This window comes from Mirounga angustirostris, unplaced genomic scaffold (genome assembly GCF_029215605.1).
Source record: "Mirounga angustirostris isolate CCGP_5_RB_7025 unplaced genomic scaffold, mMirAng1.0.hap1 SCAF_11, whole genome shotgun sequence".
In the NCBI taxonomy this organism is placed as follows: domain Eukaryota; kingdom Metazoa; phylum Chordata; class Mammalia; order Carnivora; family Phocidae; genus Mirounga; species Mirounga angustirostris.
Window position 1 is genome coordinate 85,183,584 of NW_026991719.1, and position 23,725 is coordinate 85,207,308.

At 36.0% G+C, this 23,725-nt stretch overlaps 1 protein-coding gene and 1 pseudogene across 1 annotated transcript in view; one reads left to right on the top strand and one right to left on the bottom strand.

The window, feature by feature from the left end:
• IL1RAPL2 (interleukin 1 receptor accessory protein like 2) overlaps positions 1-23,725 on the top strand; it is a 639,368-nt gene that overhangs the window by 312,219 nt on the left and 303,424 nt on the right. The gene's annotated exons all lie outside the window — the stretch shown is intronic.
• Positions 2,815-23,725, bottom strand: part of LOC123843235 (large ribosomal subunit protein eL32-like) — a 120,453-nt pseudogene continuing 99,542 nt past the window's right edge.

The window sequence follows — 23,725 nt, forward strand, 5'->3', positions numbered from 1 at the left end:
GTTCTGCAGTCAGAATGTTTAGAAACTGCAAGTGCAAAAAAGAGAGAAAAATAATTGGGGTGATTGGATGTCCCTGCCTATATCTGGAAAACTTTCAGAATTCAGTAAGATCATAAAAACTTATGGAAATTATTTTCCTTCATGTTTTTTAAAGTTCATCAAGCAAATTCAGCTTTAGACATCCTCAAATTAGAACAAAAAGTAGAACTACCAAAGAATAGAATAATCCAATTCAAATGGCTAAGCACATTACCAAGTTAAAGTTTCCCAAATCTCAGTACCTAAAATTTGAGACAACATTCTATTAGATTAAAGTTGGCCACAGACTTTTTGCTACTCTTACCATTTAAACATAGTTTGTCATTCCCCTCTCCTTGAATCCAAGATGGCCTTAAGGACGTTATTGATCAATAGAGTATGGTAGAAGTGATATTCTAGGATTTTGGAGGCTGGGTCAAAGGAAACCTTGCAGCTTCTCTTCAAGTCTCTTGGTCTTCTCTGAAACTACCATGCTATGAGAAGCTCAAGCCACATGGAGAGGCGCTAGAGGATGGGGCACCATTTGAAGAAAAAGAGGTCAATGAGCACCAAGGCTGGTAAGTGAATAAGCCATGTTGGAAGTGGATCCTATATCCCCAGCTGCCCTGGCTTATGCCATGTAGTTCAGGGACAAACCATAAGGTAAAGTGTTCTCATATTTCTAACCCAAAAAGTTGTGAGGAAAATAAAATTGTTGTCATTAGATACTAAGTTAGGTAGTTTGTTAAATAACAATAGATACCTAAAACAAACATTTTCTCTAAAGCATTGTAAATTCCATTTTCCCATGGACAAGAATCCCATGCAGGCATTTTATGCAAAATGAGAAATATTGTGGGAAATACTTGAGTACTAGCTCCAGGATAGTTTTAGAAAACATGGTCGGAATAATTATTTATGTGTTTGTTGAGGGTTACAGTAAGTTCTCAGTTCTGCATATTTGTAAAGGCAGTCCAGTAAATGAAATTTTTCATTAGAAATGAATATTTTTTGTCCATGGTTGGCATCAGTGCAGATATTTTGTTGTGTCTCTAGAGGAAAATAAACATCTTGACTTCCTCTTTTCTATAGTGTAATCCATTAGTCATCCACAGTGTTATAGAAATTTACATACTTTTTGCTGACATAGTGATGATAGTTTGGTTGTTGTTAAATTGTGTTCACATTGTAATGCTGAAAGAAGATCAATCTTAACCAAATAACCATATATTTTGAGATGATAAACACATTCTTAACAAAGGAATATGAAAACTCTTGCTCTCACAAAGCAAGCCTATTCTGTTAAAGCTGCCTGTAGTAATGTATGAAATATAAAGACAAAAGCAATGTATAAAACACACAAAAAAATCCTATTTGGTCCTATTATCTTCCATTTATTTTCTTACTGTGAAGGTAAATTTAGTTTGAATTTGATAAATAAACTTTTACTATACCAGCGCTCTTTTTTTTTGGCAGTTGAAAATGAATATATTTTCAATTTTTCTAAGAAAAAATAACACTGTATTACAGTATATTAATTCAAATTGCACTTTAATGCCAAAGTATTGAAACATCATAGCAACATGTGCCCTACTTGAAATGTATTGATGTTAGGTAGACCCTTCTTTGGATACTGTTTTTTTTTTTTTTTTTAATAGAACCTAAAGGGATGCTTTACAAATTCTAACAGGATCCTAGAAGCTTTGAAAAAGCCATGAATAAATGTGGATGAAAAGATTTGAGATCTGACATCTAATTTCTTTTTTTTTTTTTACATCTAATTTCAATTGAAGATAAATTTGGAAATGTAACCTGTTCTTCTCATTGATGATAACTTTTTTTTTTTTTGGAAATTTCCTAAGACTTAAAATAAACCAGTCAGTGTTATGCAGAAATAAATATAAACACTGTTTACTTTCTCTTTTGGTGTCAAAGAGTCAAAAAGAAGGTTTGGGGGCCTAAAGCATATCAGAAAAACTCAGACCAGTGGGACAGTCCAAGCTAATTGAATACCTCAGATGTTTAAAAAAAAAAAAAAAACAGATAGTCATCTCTAGATGAATCTGTTCCAGTATGAAAGATTCTCTTTATTTCTCTTCTATTCTCATTCAGAATTTATCTTATTTATACAAGTTATTCAAATTCATATTTCATGACTGTGTTACATGCTACTGGCTCAAACTTTCTCTGTAAATAAAGGAGTGTTAATCTTCATCAGAAATCGATTTCACCAGCATATCAATTTCTACTGAAAATTGTATTAGTTCTCCTAAGAGACTACTATAAAAGACTATACAAGGGTATAAAGCAAAATATAATATTTAATGCAATATTCAAGACTACAAGGCAAAAATAAGTAACTAATTGAAGCCTTAAAATAGGAAATGAGCTTTTCAACCAAATCTATCTTTTTAAAACTTTATTTACATAGAAACTGTTTTTGTGTTCTTAACAGATGTCAAACACTGTGTTAGATCCTGGGGATATAGAGGTGAATAAAATTAGGTCCTTGACCTTAAGGTATTCTCAGTCTACTGGGGAAGACAGATGTGGAAACAGAATTACAATGCAATATGATAACTGCCAAAACAGAGATGGGAAAAGGGAGAGTGACTCATAAATTAACAGTTCTACACTCTGACTTTTACTAAATATAATGATATATCTGTGTAACCTTAACTCAAGTACTAAATTTACATGAAAATAATTAAAAATTGCAAAAGATATAACCTTTTGAAATAATAAATTATCCATCATTTGCTTCAATATGGCAATACTAAAAATGGAAACTTTTTTTTGTAGTTTTATGGTTTTATTAACACAAATATGACGTGCACAACAAGCTATCTATTCATTTTCTTCGCTGTGCAGCCTGGCATTGGGATTAGTGACTCTGATTGCCAGCTGGGCTGCTCTTTCCACAATAGCTTTGCAGTTCTTGGAGGAGACATTGTGAACAATCTCTGCACAGTAAGCTTTGTTGCACATCAGCAGCACTTCAAGCTCCTTGACGTTGTGGACTAGGAACTTCCGGAAGCCACTGGGCAACATGTGCTTTGTTTTCTTGTTGCTCCCTTAACCAATGTTGGGCATCAAGATCTGGCCCTTGAATCTTCTGTGCATCCTATTGTCAATGCCTCTGGGTTTTCTCCAGTTGTGCTTAATTTTGACATAGTGTTCTGACTGTTGTCGGATGAACTTCTTGGTCCTCTTTTTAATGATCTTGGGCTTCACCAGAGGTCTGAGGGCTGCCAAAATGGAAACTTTTAAAAAAAGATTTTATTTATTTATTTGAGAGACAGTGAAAGAAAGCACGAGGGGTGGAGGGGCAGAAGGAGAGGGAGGAGCAGACTCCACACTGAACAAGGAGCCTGATGCAGGGCTGGATCCTGGGACCCTGGGATCATGACCTGAGCTGAAGGCAGATTCTTAACCTACTGAGCCACCCAGGTGCCCCTAAAAAGGGAAACTTATGATACCCTTGTATCTCTTCAGTTTAGCAAAATTAGTCAACTCTTTCTAAAGTTGTCATAGAACAAACAATCCAAAGAAAGTCACCAACCAGTTGAGTGAAAATGTCAAGCCAGAATTACTATCAATATAAATAGCAATACGTGATAATTTCATTAGCTTGAGTAATGATTTGGTATATGCATTGTGGATATAATGGTGGTAGCAAGGGATTTCTTTGAATTCTTTGTGTTTTTGTATACTCCTCCTACCCTTTAGCTTCAAATAACTCCTTGAAAACTTTCATCTAATTTGGAATAAGTGAAGACTTTGGAAAGCAAGTTCACTCACCTTTCTTGGCACACAGTTGTAACTGGTTTGTGACAGCATTCACTCTCCCTTGTAGGCATTCTAGGGTGTTACCTAAAGATCTGTTTTTTGCAGGATAACATGCATGAGCTTAGCATGGGCCACCCCAAACTGAAAACAATTTTATTACCCAAAATATACAAAATTGTAATTTATAATTATTTACAACTTTGGAAAATCTGGCCAAAACCTTTTCCCTACAAGTTGGCTGCCATATTAGTGCTTGAGAATGAAACTGGTTTATTTATTTTGTCTTAGTTTCTATAACTTAGTTGTACTTGTTCTGAGACGCTTAGGAATAAAAATTTAAAAAAAAGAATAAAAAGAAAAATTTAATAGTTTACTAAAGATTTGTCTGTAATGTGATAAGTTGATTATGAACATTTTAGGAATAACATGATTATTGACCAGACCTCTTGCATATATTGTTGTTTTGGGATGTTGCCAGTTTATGTCCCATTGAGATTTAATATAAGCTTGAAAGTATTTCATCACACTTTGTTAATACCAATATTGTGATTTTACACAAATGGAAACAAAGTTATTTGAAAATTCACTATGTACTAGGCACTGTAAAATGCATTTGTACATACACTGTTTTATTTATTCCTCATAAGAGTCCAAAGAAGTAGTAGGTATTGTTGAAATACTTTGCAAATGAGGAAATTCAGCTTCAGACAGATAAAATACTTTCTTCAGTCTACATATTTAGTAAGTGGCAGAAATGAAATTTTGATCTGATTTGTTTGACTCCAAAGTTGTGTTATTTTTATTATAGCATACCGAGTGTGGTAAGATTATCTAGGCCTTAAAGGAGGGGAGTGGGGGGAATGGGGTGATGGACTTTAAGGAGGACACATGATGTAATAAGCACTGGGTGTTATATAAGACTGAGGAATCACTGAACTCTACCTCTGAAATTAATAATACATTATATGTTAATTAATTGAATTTAAATAAATTTTGAAAAATAAAATAAAAATATATAAATTAATTAAGCAGGATCATTGTGTAAAAAAAAAAGATTATCTAGGCCTCATATTAGATCCTCAAAAGAGCTATCACTCTAATACAGACATTTTAATAATAATAAATATATTATATATTTAGCTATATAAAATTATATTTATTTAACAATAGCTCAGCTAATAATAGTTATTGTTATAATAATATTTAGTATTAATATAGATCTACTTCTAGTAATAGTTGTTTTAATAATAATATTTAGTATTATTTAATAATAGCTCTACTACTCCAAATAATATTATCAATTACAATTATAATACAGCATTATAATATAATACTGATAATATTCATTTATTTATTTATTTATTTATTTATTTATTTATTAAAGATTTTATTTATTTATTTGACAGAGAGAGAGATAGCAAGAGCAGGAACACAAGCAGGGGGAGTGGGAGAGCGAGAAGCAGGCTTCCTGCCGAGCAGGAAGCCCGATGTGGGACTCGATCCCAGGACCCTGGGATCATGACCTGAGCCGAAGGCAGATGCTTAACGACTGAGCCACCCAGGCGCCCAATACTGATAATATTTAATCATATGATATCAGTATTATAATACTGATAATATTATTTAATAATAGCTTCAATACTACTACTACTACTAGTAGTTATTATTGGTAGTAGTAGTAGTAAAACTATCATTTATTGATTGCTTGAAAGATGCTAGACACTGTACTAAATATTTTAATGGATTATCTCATTTAATCTTCCCAATAACTCTATGAGATAGATGAAACTGCTTGTCCCATTTTAAAAAAGCATTATTAAGATATTATTCATATACCATACAACTGACCCACTTAAATCATACATTTCAGTGATTTCTAATACATTCACAGAGTCATGCAAGCATCACCACAGTCAATTTCAATATGTTGCAACATCCCCAAAAGAAACTCCATACCCATTAGCAGTCACTTCCCAGTCCTCCACCCCCACCCACACCTACAGCTCCAGGCAACCACTAATCAGTTTTCTGTATCTATAGATTTGCCTATTCTGGACATTTCATATAAATGAAATCATACAACATGTGTTCTTTTGTGATTGCCTTCTCACACTTAGAATATTGTTCTCAAGATTCAGATATATACCTTGTATCAGTACTTCATCCCTTTTTATTGCCAAATAATATTCTATTGTATGGCTATATCACATTTTATTTATCCATTCATCAGTTGAAGGACATTTTGGTCGTTTCCACTCTTCAGCTATTATAAATAATGCTGCTATATACATTAGTGTATAAATTTTTGTGTGAACATATGTTATCACTTTGGGGTATATATCTAGAGTAGAATTGTTGGGTTATATGGTCACTCTATATTTATTTATTTATTTATTTATTTATTTATTTATTTATTAAAGATTTTATTTATTTATTTGACAGAGAGAGACACAGCGAGAGAGGGAACACAAGCAGGGGGAGTGGGAGAGGGAGAAGCAGGCTCCCCGCAGAGCAGGGAGCCCGATGCGGGACTCGATCCCAGGACCCTGGGATCATGACCTGAGCCGAAGGCAGTCGCTCAACTAACTGAGCCACCCAGGCACCCATGGTCACTCTATATTTAACCTTTTGAGGAACTGCCAGATTTTTTACTAAAGCAACTGCACCATTTTACATTCCCAGCAGAAATGCACAAACATTCCAATCTCTTCACATCCTTGCCAACACTTGTTATTTTCCACTATTTTAAAACAGTATTTAACGTAATGGGTATGTAGTGGTATCTCATTGTGGTTTTGATTTGCATTTCCCTAATGGCTAATGATACTAAACATCTTTTTGTGTGCTTATTTGCCATTTGTATGCCTTTGTTGAAGAAATGTCTATGGTCCGTTTTTTAAATGAGGAGATTGTGCTCAGAGAAGTCATATAACTTACCCAAGCTAGTAAGCAGTTTATGAGTAGTGAGGCCTAAGCTGGCACTCTTAACACTTACCCATAATACTCATTAATGTGTTGTTTACTCAGTCTTCTTACACTGAGAGCTTACTTCTCTTCCCTTTTCTTGAAATAGATTTTTGGACAGAAAGTGAGTGATTCTATGAATAAGTTAAAAGAATATTGAGTGTGAATTGATTCAGTGGGAAAATAAAAAATAAGCAAGAGAGTATTATTTTTACTTTTTTTTTACATTTGTAACTCAGGCCAAAACACTTTTTCAAATGGCAAACTAATTCAAAAGCTGCAGACATACCTGAAAACTGGCTATGAAGCACAAGACCATACAGAAAAGTTTCTTGAGGGATGTACATTTAAATGGTTAGAAAGCTGCATGTACTCCAGCATCTAAAGAGATATTAAGAAATTCATGTGTCATTCAAGGATGGGAAGGATAGATTAGAAGCTAAAAAACAAATTAGGGAACTCTCTGCTTTTGGAATTTATTAGGAACACATGTCAAGTGAGGACATTATTCTCCAACAGTGTGCTCTGTTTGTATTGATATCAATGCCATTATCTTTATAGTACTTTTCAGCAGTTCTGTCTTCTAATCCATTTTAGTCAGTGGATAATGGATACTTTTTAAATATCTGAAGAGGGAAAAAATAAAGCTACACATTCTATATTTAAACATCCAACACAAACTGGGGGAAAAAACAGAATAATTTAGACACCCCTTCCAACTCAAATGTCTTATATTATTTTATACAAATAAAAGTGGATTTCATATTATGGCATACTTATAGAAAAGTGAGAGAAGTATCATCTGGCTAGTTCATACATAAGCCATTTTTAAGTGTTCTCATAATTGAGGAGGAAGGTTGACTTTGCATCATTTAGATAATTCCCTTAATTATTCTCTACACTTTATTTGTATAGATAGGGCTTAAACTTTGGATGACCTTTTGCTCCTTTAGAACTAGTTCTTTCCACAAATTACTTAGAGATATCAGGAATGGTATATAAATATCTGGTCCTGTTAATAGGCACATGTGTTGTTGTAATTTAGAGAACAACAGAAATCTTACCCCTTCCCTTATCACCTTTACTCCAAATATCTCTGTATTATTATGGTTGGCAACAGTAGATCAGGATCAACACAAAATGGGGCTCAAGCAAGAGATCTGGAGGAAAATCTCAGAGGTTTGTAAAATCAGAGCTGATAGTGTAGAGTCAAGGTAGCAACCTGAAGCTTAGAAGCTTAGAGCTTGCAGAGGTGTCAGCAAGGTAGTGAGCAAATAAGTCAGGTCAGAGAACACACCAATCTTGGGTTTCTAGTAAGATGGGAAAGTCAAAGGCTGAGAAGCCATCAGAAATCAGGCAACAAATGAATAGTGAAAGATCAAAGGCAGTGACATTAGACCTACAAGAGTTGACATTTGATTTTCACAAAAGTATTGTCACTCTGGGCAAAGTCCTTGAGAAAGAAAATCGGAAAGAACTGGGGCTTTGGGTGATGGAGAGGACACATTTGGCAATTAGGAGCACTTTAAGACTTCTTACGTGAGAAAGGAACCTCTCTAAAAAGAGTAGAGGACAAACTTGGCCTAAGTCCGGTTCTGACAGAAACAGTATAGTGTTTGCCAGTATCTGGATTTTGAAAATTGAATGAATAGTGTATGCATCATATCAAAAAGTACACTTTGGTTTTGTTTACAGATGCAGCATAAAACCAGGAACTTCTTTATTTTTTATTTTTTTTTAATTTAAATTCAATTAACCAATGTATAGCACATCATTAGTTTTTGATATAATGTTCAATGATTCATTAGTTGCAGAACTTCTTTATATCGAAATTTTGCACGTGCAAAATTTGCAGGTTTTCCAGAACAAGCACTCTGGACCACTGAGGGTCTACTTCAAATAGTTTAATTTCTTTAGTTGCAAATATATTGAGGGTCCACCTATTGTTATAATGATGATTTTAATTTATGTATAATTAAGCTGTTTGATAAGATTTTAACTTGGTGAGATGACAACCATTTTGTGTCTCAAGGCTGATTGTGGTGATAAGTCATCAAAGGAATAAAAGAATGTGAATGTGTGGAGTTGGTCAAGACTCAACTTGAAAACCCCCTTACCTCAATTATGGGAAAATGAACATACCTTGGAAAGGAATAGAATTATGCTAATTCTGGATAAGAGAATTGCAGAAAAGGAAAGGTTAATTTTAATAGTGATATATCATATTTATGCAGTATACTTCTTTAAGGACTCAAAGCTTTTATTTCAGGTACCATTTAATTAATTTTTTAAACTTCTATAAAATATGATGAGCCATTATTAACCACTGACATGTGTGGGATTAATGTTCTTTGTAACACCCACAGGCAGTTTAACTGAACATAATAGTGAAGAGTCTGCTGTATCAGTAATGAATAAATAATTATTAGCCTGACCATTATTAGCCCAGAATTATTTTAGCTCTGCTTTTATATATATAGGAATGTACAGAAGGAATGGTCTATCTACTCACCTCTAGCTGTGTTGCTACTTCCTTTCTCAGCCTAGTAATTAGCTTATTAACCTAGCAACAGATGTTCTCATGACTGACCACTTAGTACATTAAACTAGTAGCTCTTAAGCTCTGCAGATTGGTACTCTGTGCTTGTGTTTATTCTCTAGTGCTATTTGTTGATACCAAGGATTTTAGTTTGTACATTCTTCTGATGTGCAAAGAATTCTTTTTAAATTTTATTTATTTTAAAGATTTTATTTATTTATTTGAGAGAGAGAGAGAAAGAGAGATCCTCATGATCAGAGGGGAGTCTGCTGGAGATTCTCTCTCTCCCTCTCCCTCTGCCCCTCTCACGCAAGTGCTCTCTCTCTCTCTTTATCTCTCTCTAAAATAAATAAAAAAGGGGCGCCTGGGTGGTTAGTTAAGCATCCAACTCTTGATTTTGGCTCAGGTCATGATCTCAGGGTTCTGGGATCAAGCCCCACGTGGGGCTCTGTGCTCAGTGCAGTCTGCTTGTACCTCTCTCTCTGCTCCTACCCCTGCTCTCTCTCTTTCTTTATCTCTCTCTCTCTCATAAATAAATAAATAAATAAAATTTTAAAAAATAAATCTTAAAAAAAAATAAGAAACAGACCAAGGCCATTCAACATGAAATGCCTGTTTTCTTCCATTCCATTTCAGAATATTTCTTAATTTTTATCCTTTCATTTCCCCTTTTCTCTATTCTAGGAAGAAGTACCATTATCTCTTTCCACGTTTAAATTGTCTACCTTTACTTTTGATTTCACACCTTCCCATATGTTTTCCTAACCTTCAATTATCCCTTCTTACAACTGCATTTTCCAATTTTGTCCCATAATCAATACATTAAATTTCCCCCCATTCTAAATGAATATACATATTAAAAATACTTTCCTTATCCTGCTTCCTCTTCAAGGTATACTATCTCATTTCTTTTTCTTATTCACACTCAATTGCTTGAAAAAGTTTATATAGACTATTTGTTTTACTATGCCTCCTTTAGTTCTCATCCTACTGAAACCTGACTTCAATCCCACCATTCTGTTAAAACTCTCAGTTGTTTAATTAAATATCTTCTTATAATTACCTAATTCTACATCTTCCTGTATTGCCTCTTTCTTTTCAAGACCATTTTATACCCTTTGGCACCACTGAAAAGTTATTTCCTACACCTTGTCTGGCACACAATTCAATGTGTAATGGACACCTCCTCTTTCTTCAAAATCCTCTGTTTGCTCTCCTAGTTATCAAACTAATTATTTTCTTTCTTCTCAATCTCTGTTTCTGATCTCTGTCTCTACAACTCCATCCTTAATTGGTTGTAGTGGGGAAGAGGATGAGTAGAAGTTTGAACCATAAGGAAAATTTTACATCTTCACAATATTAAATTATGAGAATTAGGATTTGGCTAACGTGTAGGCCTTTCTTAAAGAAGATAGAAAGAAGTGTCTGCTTTGGTTTATTTGGTAAAGAGGAATGCTTATTCTCATTCAATGAAAGTTTTAGGAAGGGCCTCTTTTTTTAAGATTTTATTTATTTATTTGACAGAGAGAGACACAGCAAGAGAGGAAACACAAGCAGGGGTAGTGGGAGAAGGAGAAGCAGGCTTCCCACCAAGCAGGGAGCCCAATGCGGGGCTTGATCTCAGGACCCTCGGATCATGACCTGAGCCGAAAGCAGACGCTTAACAACTGAGCCACCCGGGCACCCCTAGGAAGGGCCTCTTATTCTTAACTAGGATTGTTGATAGGACTCATCCAGTCACTAAGATATTTATTGAAAACCAACTGTGTAAGGTCCAGTGGAGACACACAGATGGCTAAGGTGCAGACATGGTTCTAGGGAGATTGGAATTTATCTGAGGTGATTGAAATAAACAATATTAGAAGAAACATCATCAGGATGGTAGAATAGGAAGCACCAGATCTTGTCCCTCTACAGAAACACCTATTTAACAACAATAAACAGTTAAAAAAACCTCTATGAGAACTCCAAAATTCAGATAAGAATTCACAGTACCACAAGCAAGCTCAAAGCCAAGAACAGTTTCACTGAAAGGGTAAGAAAAGCTGTTGTATTTTAACCATGTCAGCTCCTCCTCCAAGCTAGAACAGCTTGCAAATGGTAGGAGAAGCCCACCTTGCAACTTCTCCCTTGGAAGGGAAAGAGAAGAGTGGAGTATACATCCAATGTTCTGGCTTCTTGGGGAACTGTGAAATGGATTGGTTTCTGTGTCTCCAGACTTAGAGTGCTGATGGGGAACCAGTATGTCTGAGATATCTAAGGGGCCACAGAAAACAAGAGAGCTCAGCACCTTGAAGCAGTACAAGGGAACCTGCGGTATTGCAGACAGACACTGGAGGGAGCAAATACTAAAAGCCCCTGGAAAAGAAACCAGCAACCCTCTCTAATTGGAAAACTACACAGCCTAGGGAAGATGCATCTGCAGAAAAGGTTTGAGAGGACCCCAGAATCTCTAGCCAGGTTGACTAATGAAGGTATTTCCCTATGTGAAGCCTTTCTGTAAAGAGTGGGAGACGTGGCTGTGTTTTCCAATGCATGGATAATAACACAAAGTTTCAAGGCACACAAAGTAGTAGGAAAAAAAGATCCAATTGAAGTAACAAATAAGTCCAGAAAACAAACATATAGAGATGGGGATATGTGAATTACCAGACAAAAAACTAAAATTAGCAATCATGGAGATGTTCAGTGAGCTCAGGTAAATGATTAATGAACAAAGTGAAAATATCTACAAAGGGGTAGAAAATTAAAAGAAAAACAACACAAAATTTTGGAGCTGAGGAACACAGTAACTGAATTGAAAAATTTATTATAGAAGTTCCACAGCCCATTTGATCAAGCAAAAGAATCAGTGAAGTCAAGACAGTCATTTGAAATTATCCAGTCAAAGGAGCAAAAGGAAAAAAAAAAAAGAATGAAGAAGAGTGAAGAAAGTCTGAGACCTAGGGAATACCAATAGGTGGGCCAATATACACATTATAGGAGTCTCGGAAGGGGAAGAAAGAGAAAAGGGGACAGAAAGTTTATTTGAAGAAATGCGAGAAAAATCCCCAAATCTGGGGAAGGTCGTGACATCCAGATTCAGAAAGCCCAAAAGATTTCAATTATGATGAATACAAAGAAGTCCACACCAATATACACTATAAGCAAATTGTCAGAAACAGAGAAAGAATTTTGAAAGCAGCAAGAGAAAAATGATTCATTGCACACAAAGAAGCACCCACAAGACTATAAATGAATTTCTCAGCAGAAACTCTGCAGGCCAGAAGAAAATGGAATGATATATTTAAAGAGTTGAAGGGAGAAAAAGAAAAACATGCCAACCGAAGATACTAGGTTCAGCAAAACTGCCCTTCAAAAATAAAGGAAAAATAAAGACTTCCCCAGATAAACAAAAGCTGAGGGAGGTAAATACCATCAGACCTGCCTTATAAGAATTAGTAAAGGAAGTTTTTCAAATTAAAATGAAAAGACACTAGGCAGCAGCATGAAAACCTATGGAAATATAAAGTTCACTTATAAAAGTTACTAAATAGACAAATACAGAATACTATAATATTGCAATGGTAGTGTAGAAATCATTTTAATTATGGTATAGGAGTTAAAAGACAAAAGTAGAAAAATAAATATAACTATAAAATATGTTAATGGTCCACAATTTGGAAGGATGGAATTGGTGATATCAATAATACAAAGTTACAAAGTTGGAATAAAAAGTTTTTGTATGCAATTGTAGTTATCAGCTAAAATAGATTGTTATAACTACAAGATGTTTTATGTCATCCCCATGGTAACCACAAAGAAAATACCTGTAGGAGATACACAAAATTAAAGAGAGAGGACTCAAAGCATGTCACTACAAAAGAAAATCAATGAAACACAAAGGAAGACAGCAGCAAAAGAAAAGAGGGAAAGAAGCTACAAGACAGATAGAAAATAATTAACAAAATGGCAGTAGTTAAGTCTACACTACCAGTAATTACTTTAAGTCAAAATGAATTAAGCTCTCTAATCAAAACAATAGAGTGGCTTAATAGATAAGAACTAAAAACAAAACAAAACAAACCCAAAACCCAAGAGATAACTATACACTGTTTAGGAGACTCATTTTAGGTATAAAGACACACAGAGGTGGAAAGCAAAAAATGGAGAAAAATTTTCGATGCAAATGTTAGCTGTAAGAGAGCAGGGGTGACCATACATATATCAGACAAAATAGACTTCAAGTAAAAAACAAAACAAAACAAAACAAACTGTCACAAGAGACAAAGAAACACATTACATAAGGATATAAGGATAAAAGGCTCAATTCACCAGGAGCACATAACAACTAGAAGTGTATGTGCACCAAACATCAGGACACACAAATATATAAAGCAGTCATTGACAGAACTGGAGGGAGAAATAGATAGCAACACAATGGTAGGGGGCTTTAATACTCCACTTTCAATAATGGATAGAACATCCAGACAGAAGATCAACACTTCTGTTGATCTGAAATAAAGGACTTGAACAACACTATAGATGAATATACCTAACAGACATATACAGCACATTCCATGTAACATCAGCAGAATACACATTCTTCTGAAGCACACACATGGAACATTTTATGAGGATAAATCACATGTTAAGTCATAAAACAAGTGTTAACAAATGTAAGAAGATTGAAATTATACCAAGTATCATTTCTGACCACAATGGAATGAAACTGGAAACAAATAGCTGAAGGAAAAATAGAAATTTTACAAATATGTGGACATCCAATAAGACAGTCTTGAACAACCAATGGATCAAAGAAGAAATCAAAAGGGCAATTTGAAAATATCTTAAGAAAACCAAAAGTTAAAATACGACATACAAAAACTTATAGGATGCATCAAAAGCAGAACTGAGGGAAGTTTATAGTAATAAATACCTACATTAAAAAGAAGAAAGGTTTCAAATAAACAACCTACCCGAACAGCTTAAAGAACTAGAAAAAGTACAAACTAAGGCCAGATTAGCAGGAATAAAAAGGAAATTACAAAGATTAGAGAGGAAATCAATGAAATAGAGAATAGAAAAACAATAGAAAAAAAAGCAACAAAACTAAGATGTTTTTTATCAGCAAAATTGACAAACTTTATGTAGACTAAGAAAAACATATAGTATTCTCAAATAAGTAAAGTTAGAAATGAAAGAGAAAATATGGGGCACCTGGGTGGCTCAATTTGTTGGGCATCTGCCTTCAGCTCGGGTCATCATCTTGGGGTCCTGGGATCGAGTCCTGCATTGGGCTCCCTGCTCAGCGGGGAGTCTGCTTCTCCTTCTCCCTCTGTGCTCTCACTCTTTCTCTCTCTCAAGTAAATAAATAAAATATTTTTAAAAAAAGAAAGAGAAAAATTACAGTTGATTCCACAGAAATAAAAAGAATTATGAGACCACTATGACCTATTATACACTAACAAATTGGATAACCTAGAAAAAATTATAAATTGTAAAGATACAACTTATCAAGACTGAATTATAAAGAAATAAAAAATCTGAGCAGGCCTATAACTAGTAAGGAGATTAAAGCAGTAACCAAAAACCTCCCAATAATGAAAAGCCCAGGAGTAAATTACTTCACTGGAGAATTCTATCAAAGATTTAAAGAAAAAATTAATGTTAATCCTTTCAAACTCTTCCAAAAATTTGAACAGGAAGGAGTGCTTCCAAACTCATTTTATGAGGCCAGCATATCCTGATAACAAAGCTAGACAAGGACACTACAAGAAAACAGAACTGTAGGCCAATATCCATGATGGATATAGATATAAAACTCTTCAACAAATTACTAGCAAACCAAACTCAACAGTACAATAAAAGAATCATACACCATGACCAAGTGGGATTTATCCCCAGGGTGAGAGTATGGTTTAATATATAGAAATCAATCAATGTGATAAACCATATTAACAGAATAAAAGATAAACAGCACATGATCATCTCAGTAGATGTAGAAAAGGTATTTTACAATATTCATTCACTCTTTCATGATAAAAACACTGAACAAACTAGGAATAGAAGAAAATTACCTCATGGATCAGAAGACTTAATATTGTTAAAATGTCCCTACTTCCCAAAGCAATCTACAGATTCAATAAAATCCCTAACAAAATTCCAATAGCACTTTTTTCACAGAAATATTTAAAAAACAGGTTTTTTTTTTATTTTTCAAAAGATTTTATTTATTTATTTTTAGGGGGTGGGGAGAGAAGCAAAGGGAAAGGGAGAGGGACAAGCAGACTCCACGCTGAGTACAGAGCCTAATGCAGGGCTCAATCCCACAATCCTGAGATTATGACCAAAATCAAGAGTATGAAGCTCAACCAACTGAACTACCCAGGTGCCCCAAAAAACAGTTTTAATATTCATACACAACTACAGAATACTCTGAATAGCCAAAATAATCTTGAGATAGAACAAAGCTAGAAGCCTCTTACTTCCTCACTTTAAAACATATTACAAAGATAGAGTAATCAATAAAAACAGCATTGTACTGACATGAGAATATACATGTAGACCAATGGAACAGAATAGAGACCCAGAAATAAACTCTTCAAAAATGTGCTCAGTCCTCTCAATAGGGAAAGGATTGTCTCTTCAACAAATGTGTTGGAAAAACTGGATATCCACATGCAAAAAAAAATGAAATCAGACTCTTTCTGTACACCCTATACAAAAATCAACTCAAAATTGATTTAAAAATTAAATGTAAGGCCAAAAACTCCTACAAGAAAACATGGGGGAAAAGCTTCAGAACATTGGTCTTGGCAATAATTTCTTGGATACGATACTAAAGGACAGGCAACAAAAGTAAAAAAAAAAATAGAAAAGTGGGACATAACAAACTAAAAACGTTTTTGTACAGCAAAGGCAACAATCCATAGAGTGAAGAGGGAACCTACAGAATGGGAAAATATTTGCAAACCATATTTCTGATTAATGTAAAAAATATATAAGGAACTCTTACAACTCAATAACAAAAATCCAACAATCTGATTTTTTAAATTGGCAAAATTGAATAGACATTTCTCCAAAGATGATATATTAATGGTCAATGGGTTTATGAAAAGATGTTCAACATTACCAATTATCAAGTGGATGTAAATCAAAATCCCATTGGGATATCACCTCACACATGTTAGGATGTGCATTATTAAAACAACAACAACTGGGGCGCCTGGGTGTCTCAGTCGTTAAGCATCTGCCTTCGGCTCAGGTCATGATCCCAGGGTCCTGGGATCAAGCTCCACATCGGGCTCCCTGCTCCGCGGGCAGCCTGCTTCTCCCTCTCCCACTCCCCCTGCTTGTGTTCCCTCTCTCGCTGTGTCTCTCCCTGTCAAATAAATAAAATCTTTAAAAAACAACAACAACAACAACAACAACAACAACAACAAAAAAAGTAAAAAGATCCCAGAAAATAAATGCTGTTGAGAATGTGGAGAAATTGTAACCCTTACACACAGTTAATGGAAGTGTAAAATGGTGCAGCCGTTATGAGAAACAATATGAATGTTCCTCAAAAAATTAAAGATAGAATTGCCACTTGATCCAGCAATCTCACTTCTCAGTATTTATCCAAAATAATTGTAATCATTATTTTTAAGAAATATTTGCACTCCCATGTTCATTGCAGCATTAGTCACAGTAGCCAAAGTATAGAAACAATCTAAAAGTCCATTGATGGATAAGTGGATAAAGAAAATGTGGTATATACATACAATGGAATATTATTCAGCCTTTAAGAGAAAGGTATAAGGGAGTTAAGATGATGGAGTAGTAGGGGGACCCTGGGCTTTTCTTGTCCTTTTAACACAGCTGGACTGAAATCAGATCATTTTGAACACCTAGGAAATCAATCTGAGGATTAAAAGACCAATCTGAACAATTAGAGAGACAGACCTTGGCAGGTATGCGATGCAGAGATGTGAACTGGGGGAGAGAAAAGCCGTGGTGCCTCAGAGGGGAGGGAGCCCTTTCCACAGAGAAAGGAGAGAGAAAGAGAAAGGGGGAGAGAGAGCAGTGAATAGGTTCACACAAGAAAAACACTTCCCCAAAACCATTGACTGGAAAGTCAAGAGGAACTATCACATTTTTGCAAGTAGCAGAGCTCAAATTCTGAAGTGTTGGAAGTCCATGGCATTCACCGCAGTTGAGCAGGGTCTGCATGGCAGTGCTCCAGAGGAGGAGGGCAGAGGCCTGGGAACAGACAGCATGGTATAGGGATATCCTGGGTCACACTGGGAGAGAACATTCCCGAACTTCCTGGAATACATTTGAAAGAGGGTATATTACCTCTCCAAGGACAAAAGACCCAGTGGGCGGCATTGGGTGGCCTTTTATTGGCAGGAGACTGAGGTACATGCCAAGGACAGATAACTGGGTCACTGCTTTTTACTGTGATTCACCATAAACTCCAAGCACCTGCATGGCCATGGGACTGCTTTTCTGGGATTAAATGGCACCAGACACAGCTTGGCAAGGCTCTCCTCTGGATGAGAGGAGTGGTCCATGCCCTGCTGGGTTCTTTAAAGATTTGGCGTTTTGAATCCCAGCTTCATGCCAGAGATAAAACACAGGGCAACTGTGGTACTGGGAGTACAGACAGCCCGGGCATAGACAGGGTGGGGTCAGTGATCTGATGGAAGCCTGGGACACAAGAGGAGAGGAGAGATTGTTCACTTTTCTCTGAGGGCTGCCTGAGCAGCAGTGGGTGCAAGCCCCCTTCTCCAGGGATGAGAGAGTGGGGGGATGCCATTTCCCCACCCACCCACCCATCAGCATGGTGGGACTTCAGTGAGCAACACAGTGACCCCAATGAAGGCTGGAGCCGCTTATACCAAATCCCACCCCAACTGCACCTTTCAGGTTCATCTTTTCTAAGGCAAGTCTGACTGAGCCAGTGCAGTGGGCTTCTACCCCCGTAAGACTAGCACAGGCTCCCCACATGCACCAAGTCTACTGATCATAGAGTGTTCCACAGTGTCAGCTTCAGTTCTGGTGGAAATAGGACTGGCCTTTCTTTTTTTTTTTCTTTTTCTTTTTTTTTTTGTCCTTTGGAATCAGGCTTATAGTTTTTTGTTTGTGTTTGTTGTTATTGTTGTTCCTTTTCCTTTTCTCTTTTTTTTTTTGGACCAGCCTTTTTTTTTAAAGGAAGCTTATTTTAACAAACAAATCAAAGCATACCTAGTTAAAGGTCCAAGCTCTTCCCACTGCAAGCAAGGAGGAACTCTGCAGAAGACTGACTTATGGGAAAGAGCAGCCAAAACACAGCAGCAGAGTGCACACAGCATACACCTGAAGTGCCAGGCCCTGGACAGTTTATGATCCCTTCTTACTATAGCATTACTCTCAGGAGAGGAAATATAATAAGCTTTCATAACTCACAAAAGACAGGAGCCTACAGAAAATGACAAGATGGAGAGATTATCCCTAAAAGAAAGATCAAGAAGCAATCAAAGCCAGGGATTTACTCAAAACAGATAAAAGCAATGTATCTGAACAACAGTCATAAGAAAATAACTGGGCTTGCAAGGAGCCTAGAACACACCAGAGAAACACTTGCTGCAGAGCTAAAAGACCTAAAAACAAAGTCAGGCGAAAAAAAAAAAAAAAAGAAAGAAAAGAAAAAGGTATGACTGAGGTGCAAAACTGGATATAATCACAAGGATAGAAGAAGCAGAGGAATGAATAGGTGATATAGAAGATAAATTATGGGAAAAAATGAAGCTGAAATGAAGAGGGAAAGAAAACTCTTAGATCATGAATGTAGACTTAGGGAACTCGCGACTCCACAAAGTGCAATAATATCTGTATCAGAGGAGTCTCAGAAGAAGAGTGGAAACAAGGGGCAGAAGGTTTATTTGAACAAATTATACCTGAGAATTTACCTAATCTGGGGAAGGAAACAGGCATTCAAGTCCAAGAGGCACAGAGAACTCCCCACAAAATCCACAAAAACAGGTCAACACAAAGATGTATCATAGTGAAACTTGCAAAATAGAAAAATAAAGAGATGATTCTGAAAGCAGTGAGGGACAAAAGGTCCTTAACCTACAAGGGAAGACACATAAGATTAGCAACAGACCCGTCCATAGAAACTTGGCAGGCCAGAAGAGAGTGGCATAATATATTCAGTGTGCCAATTGGGAAAAATATGCACCCAAGAATACTATAGCCATTAAGGCTGTCATTCCCCACAGAAGGAGAGATAGAGTTTCCAAGACAAGCAATAACTAAGGGAGATCATGAACACTAAACCAACTCTTCTAGAAATATTAAAGGAGACCCTTGGAGTGGTGAAGAGAGACCAAAAGCAACAAAAACTAGAAAGGAACAGAGACAATCTATAGGAACAGCAACTTTACAGGTAATGCAGTGGCACTAAATTCATATCTATCAATAATTACTCTGAATGTAAATGGACTCAGTGCTTCAATCAAAAGACATAGGGTATCTGAATGGATTAAAAAAAGGACTCATTGATATGTTGCTTACAAGAGACTCATTTAAGACCCAAAGAACCTCCAGACTGAAAGTGAGGGACAGGAGAACCATTTATCATGCTAATGAACACCAAATGAAAGCTGGAGTAGTATTACTTATATCAGAAAAAAAACTAGATTTTATTTTATTTTTTTAAGATTTTATTTATTTGACAAAGAGAGACACAGCGAGAGAGGGAACACAAGCAGGAGGAGTGGGAGAGGGAGAAGCAGGCTTCCCGCCGAGCAGGGAGCCCGATGTGGGGCTCGATCCCAGGACCGTGAGACCATGACCTGAGCCGAAGGCAGATGCTTAACGACTGAGCCACCCAGGTGCCCCAGAAAAAAACTAGATTTTAAGTCAGAAACTGTAATAGGAGATAAAGAAAGTCACCATTATCATGATAAAGTGGTCTATCCAACAAGATCTAACAACTGTAAATATTTATGCCCCCAACTTGGGAGCAGCCGAATATGTAAATTGATTAATAACAAACTTAAAGAAACTTATTGATAATAATACAATCATAGTAGGGGACTTTAACACCCCACTCCCAGCAATGACTTTGAATGACACACTGGGCCAAATGGACTTAACAGAACATTTCATCCTAAAGCAGACGAATACACATTCTTTTTGAATGCACATGGAATATTCTCCAGAATAGTTCACATACCAGGTCACAAATCAGGCCTCAACCAAAACAAAATGATTGAGATCATACCATGCATATTTTCAGACTACAACACTATGAAACTTGAAGTCAACCAGAAGAAAAATTTGGAAAGGCCACAAATATATGGAAGTTAAAGAACTTCCTACTGAAGAATGAATGGGTTAACCAAGAAATTAAAGAAGAAATAAAAACATACATGAAAGGAAATGAAAATACGACAGTCCAAAACCTTTGGAATGCAGTGAAGGTGGTCATAAAAGGGAATTATATAGCACACAGGCCTTCCTCAAGATGCAGAAGAAGCATTTCACAAAATACAGCATCCTTTCTTGATAAAAACCCTCAAAGAAGTAGACATAGAAGGAGCATAACACCATAAGGACCATATACTAAAGACCCAGAGCTAATTTCATCCTCATTGGAGAAAAACTGAGAGCTTTTCCCCTAAGGTCATGAACAGGACAGCAATGTCCTCTCTCACTACTGTTGTTCAACATAGTACTGGAAGTCCTAGGCTCAGCAATCAGACAACAAAAATTGACAAGGAAGAAGTCAAACTTTCACTCATCACAGACGACATGTTACTCTATGTAGAAAACCCAAAAGACTCCACACACAAAAAAAAAAAAATTGCTAGAACTGATACATAAATTCAGCAAAGTCTCAGGATATAAAATCAACATATGGAGGTCTATTGTGTGACTATACACCATTAATGAAGCAGCAGAAACGAAATCAAGGAATTGATCCCATTTATAATTGCACCAAAATTCATAAGATACCTAGGAATAAACCTAACCAAGAGGTAAAAGATTTGTACTCTGAAAACTATAGAAAATTTATGAAAGAAATTGAAGAAGACACAAAGAAATGGGAAACATCCCATGCTCATGGATTGGAAGAACAAATATTGTTAAAATGCCTATACTACCTAAAGCAATCTACACATTCAATGCAATTCCTATCAAAATCACACGAGCATTTTTCACATAGCTAGAACAAACAATTCTAAAATTTTATGGAACCAGAAAAGACACTGAATAGCCAAAGTAATGTTGAAAAAGAAAAGCAAAGTGAGAGGCATCACAGTTCCAAACTTCAAGCTCTATTACAAAACTGTAATCATCAAGACAGGTGCCAGACAAGGTACTGGCACAAAATCAGATACATTGATCAATGGAACAGAATAGAGAACCCAGAAACGGACCCTCAACTCTATGATCAACTTATCTTCAATAAAGCAAGAAAGAATATCCAATGGAAAAAAGATAGTCTCCTCAACAAATGGTGTTGGGAAAACTGGACAGTGACATGCAAAAGAATGAAACTGGACCACTTTCTTACATCATACACAAAAATAAATTCAAAATGGATGAAAGACCTAAATGTGAGACAGGAAACCATCAAAATCCTAGAAGAGAACACAGAGAGCAACCCCTTTGACCTTGACCATAGCAACTTCTTGCTAGACACGTTTCTGGAAGCAAGGGAAACAAAAGCAAAAATGAACTCTTAGGACTTCATCAAGATAAAAATCTTCTGCACAGCAAAGGAAACAATCAACAAAACTAAAAGAAACCTACAGAATGGGAGAAGATATTTGCAAATGACATAAAGGGCTACTATCCAAAATCTATAAAGAACATATCAAATTCAACACTCCAAAAATAAATAATCCAGTTAAGAAATGAGCAAAAGACATGAACAGACATTTCTCCAAAGAAGACATACAAATGACTAACAGACACATGAAAAAAATGCTCATCCCTCATCATCAGGGAAATACAAATCAGATCCACAATGAGATACCACCTCACATCTGTCATAATGGCTAAAATTAACAACTTAGGAAACAACAGGTGTTGGTGAGGAAAGGGAGAATGGGGAACCCTCTTATACTGTTGGTGGGAATGCAAACTGGTGCAGCCACTCTGAAAAACAGTATGGAGGTTCTCAAAAAACTAAAAATCGAACTGTCCTATGACCCAGCAATTGTACTACTAGGTATTTTTGCAAAGGATACAAAAATAGTGATCCAAAGGGACACATGCACCCCAATGTTTATAGTAGTACTATCAATAATAGCTATATTATGGAAAGAAACCAAATGCCCATTGACTGATGAATGGATAAAAAAGGTATATATATGCAATGGGATATTACTCAACCATCAAAATGAATGAAATCTTACCATTTACAATGATGTGGATAGAACTAGAGAGTATTATGCTAAGCGAAATAAGTCAATTAGAGAAAGGCAAATACCATATGATTTCACTCCTATGGTGAATTTAAGAAACAAAACAGATGAACATAGGGGAAGGGAAGGAAAAATAAAACGAGATAAAAATAGAGAGGGCGGCAAACCATAAGAGACTCTTAACTATAGAGAACAAACTGAGGGTTGCTGGAGGGGTGGGGGGTGGGAGAATGGGCTAAATGGGTAATGGGCATTAAGAGGGGCACTTGTGATGAACACTGGGTTTTATATGTAAGTGATGAATCACTAAATTCTACTCTTGAAACCAATACTACCCTCTATGTTAACTAACTTGAATTTAAATAAAAATGTGTAAGAAAAAAAAAGAAAAATATATAAATCCTGTCGGGGCGCCTGGGTGGCTCAGTTGGTTAAGCGGCTGCCTTCGGCTCAGGTCACGATCCCAGGGTCCTGGGATCGAGTCCTGCATCGGGCTCCCTGCTCAGCAGAGAGCCTGCTTCTCCCTTTCCCTCTGCCTGCAGCTCTGCCTACGTGTGATCTCTCTCTCTCTCTCTGCCAAATAAATAAATAAAAAATATCTTTAAAAAAAAAGATATAAATCCTGTCATATGTTACATTATGGATGAAACTCAAGGACATTATGCTAAGTGAAATAAGCCAGTCACAGAAAGACAAATACTGTATGATTACATTTATATGAAGTATCTAAAGTAGTCAAACTCTTAGAAGCAGGAAGTAGAATGGTGGTTTCTAGGGGCTAGGGGAAAGGGGATATGGGGAGTTGCTGTTCAAGGGGTATAGAGTTTCAGTCATGCAAGATGAAAAAGTTCCAGAGATCTGCTGTATAACAGTGAACATATAATTAACAATACTGTATTGTACATTTAAAGACTTGTTAAGAAGGTAGGTTACATGTTATCTGTTACTGCGACAAAAATTTACAGGACAGTTGGTGAGAAGTGTTTTCATAGAGATTTTTCAAGTCAGACACTTTGGAAGACTTGAC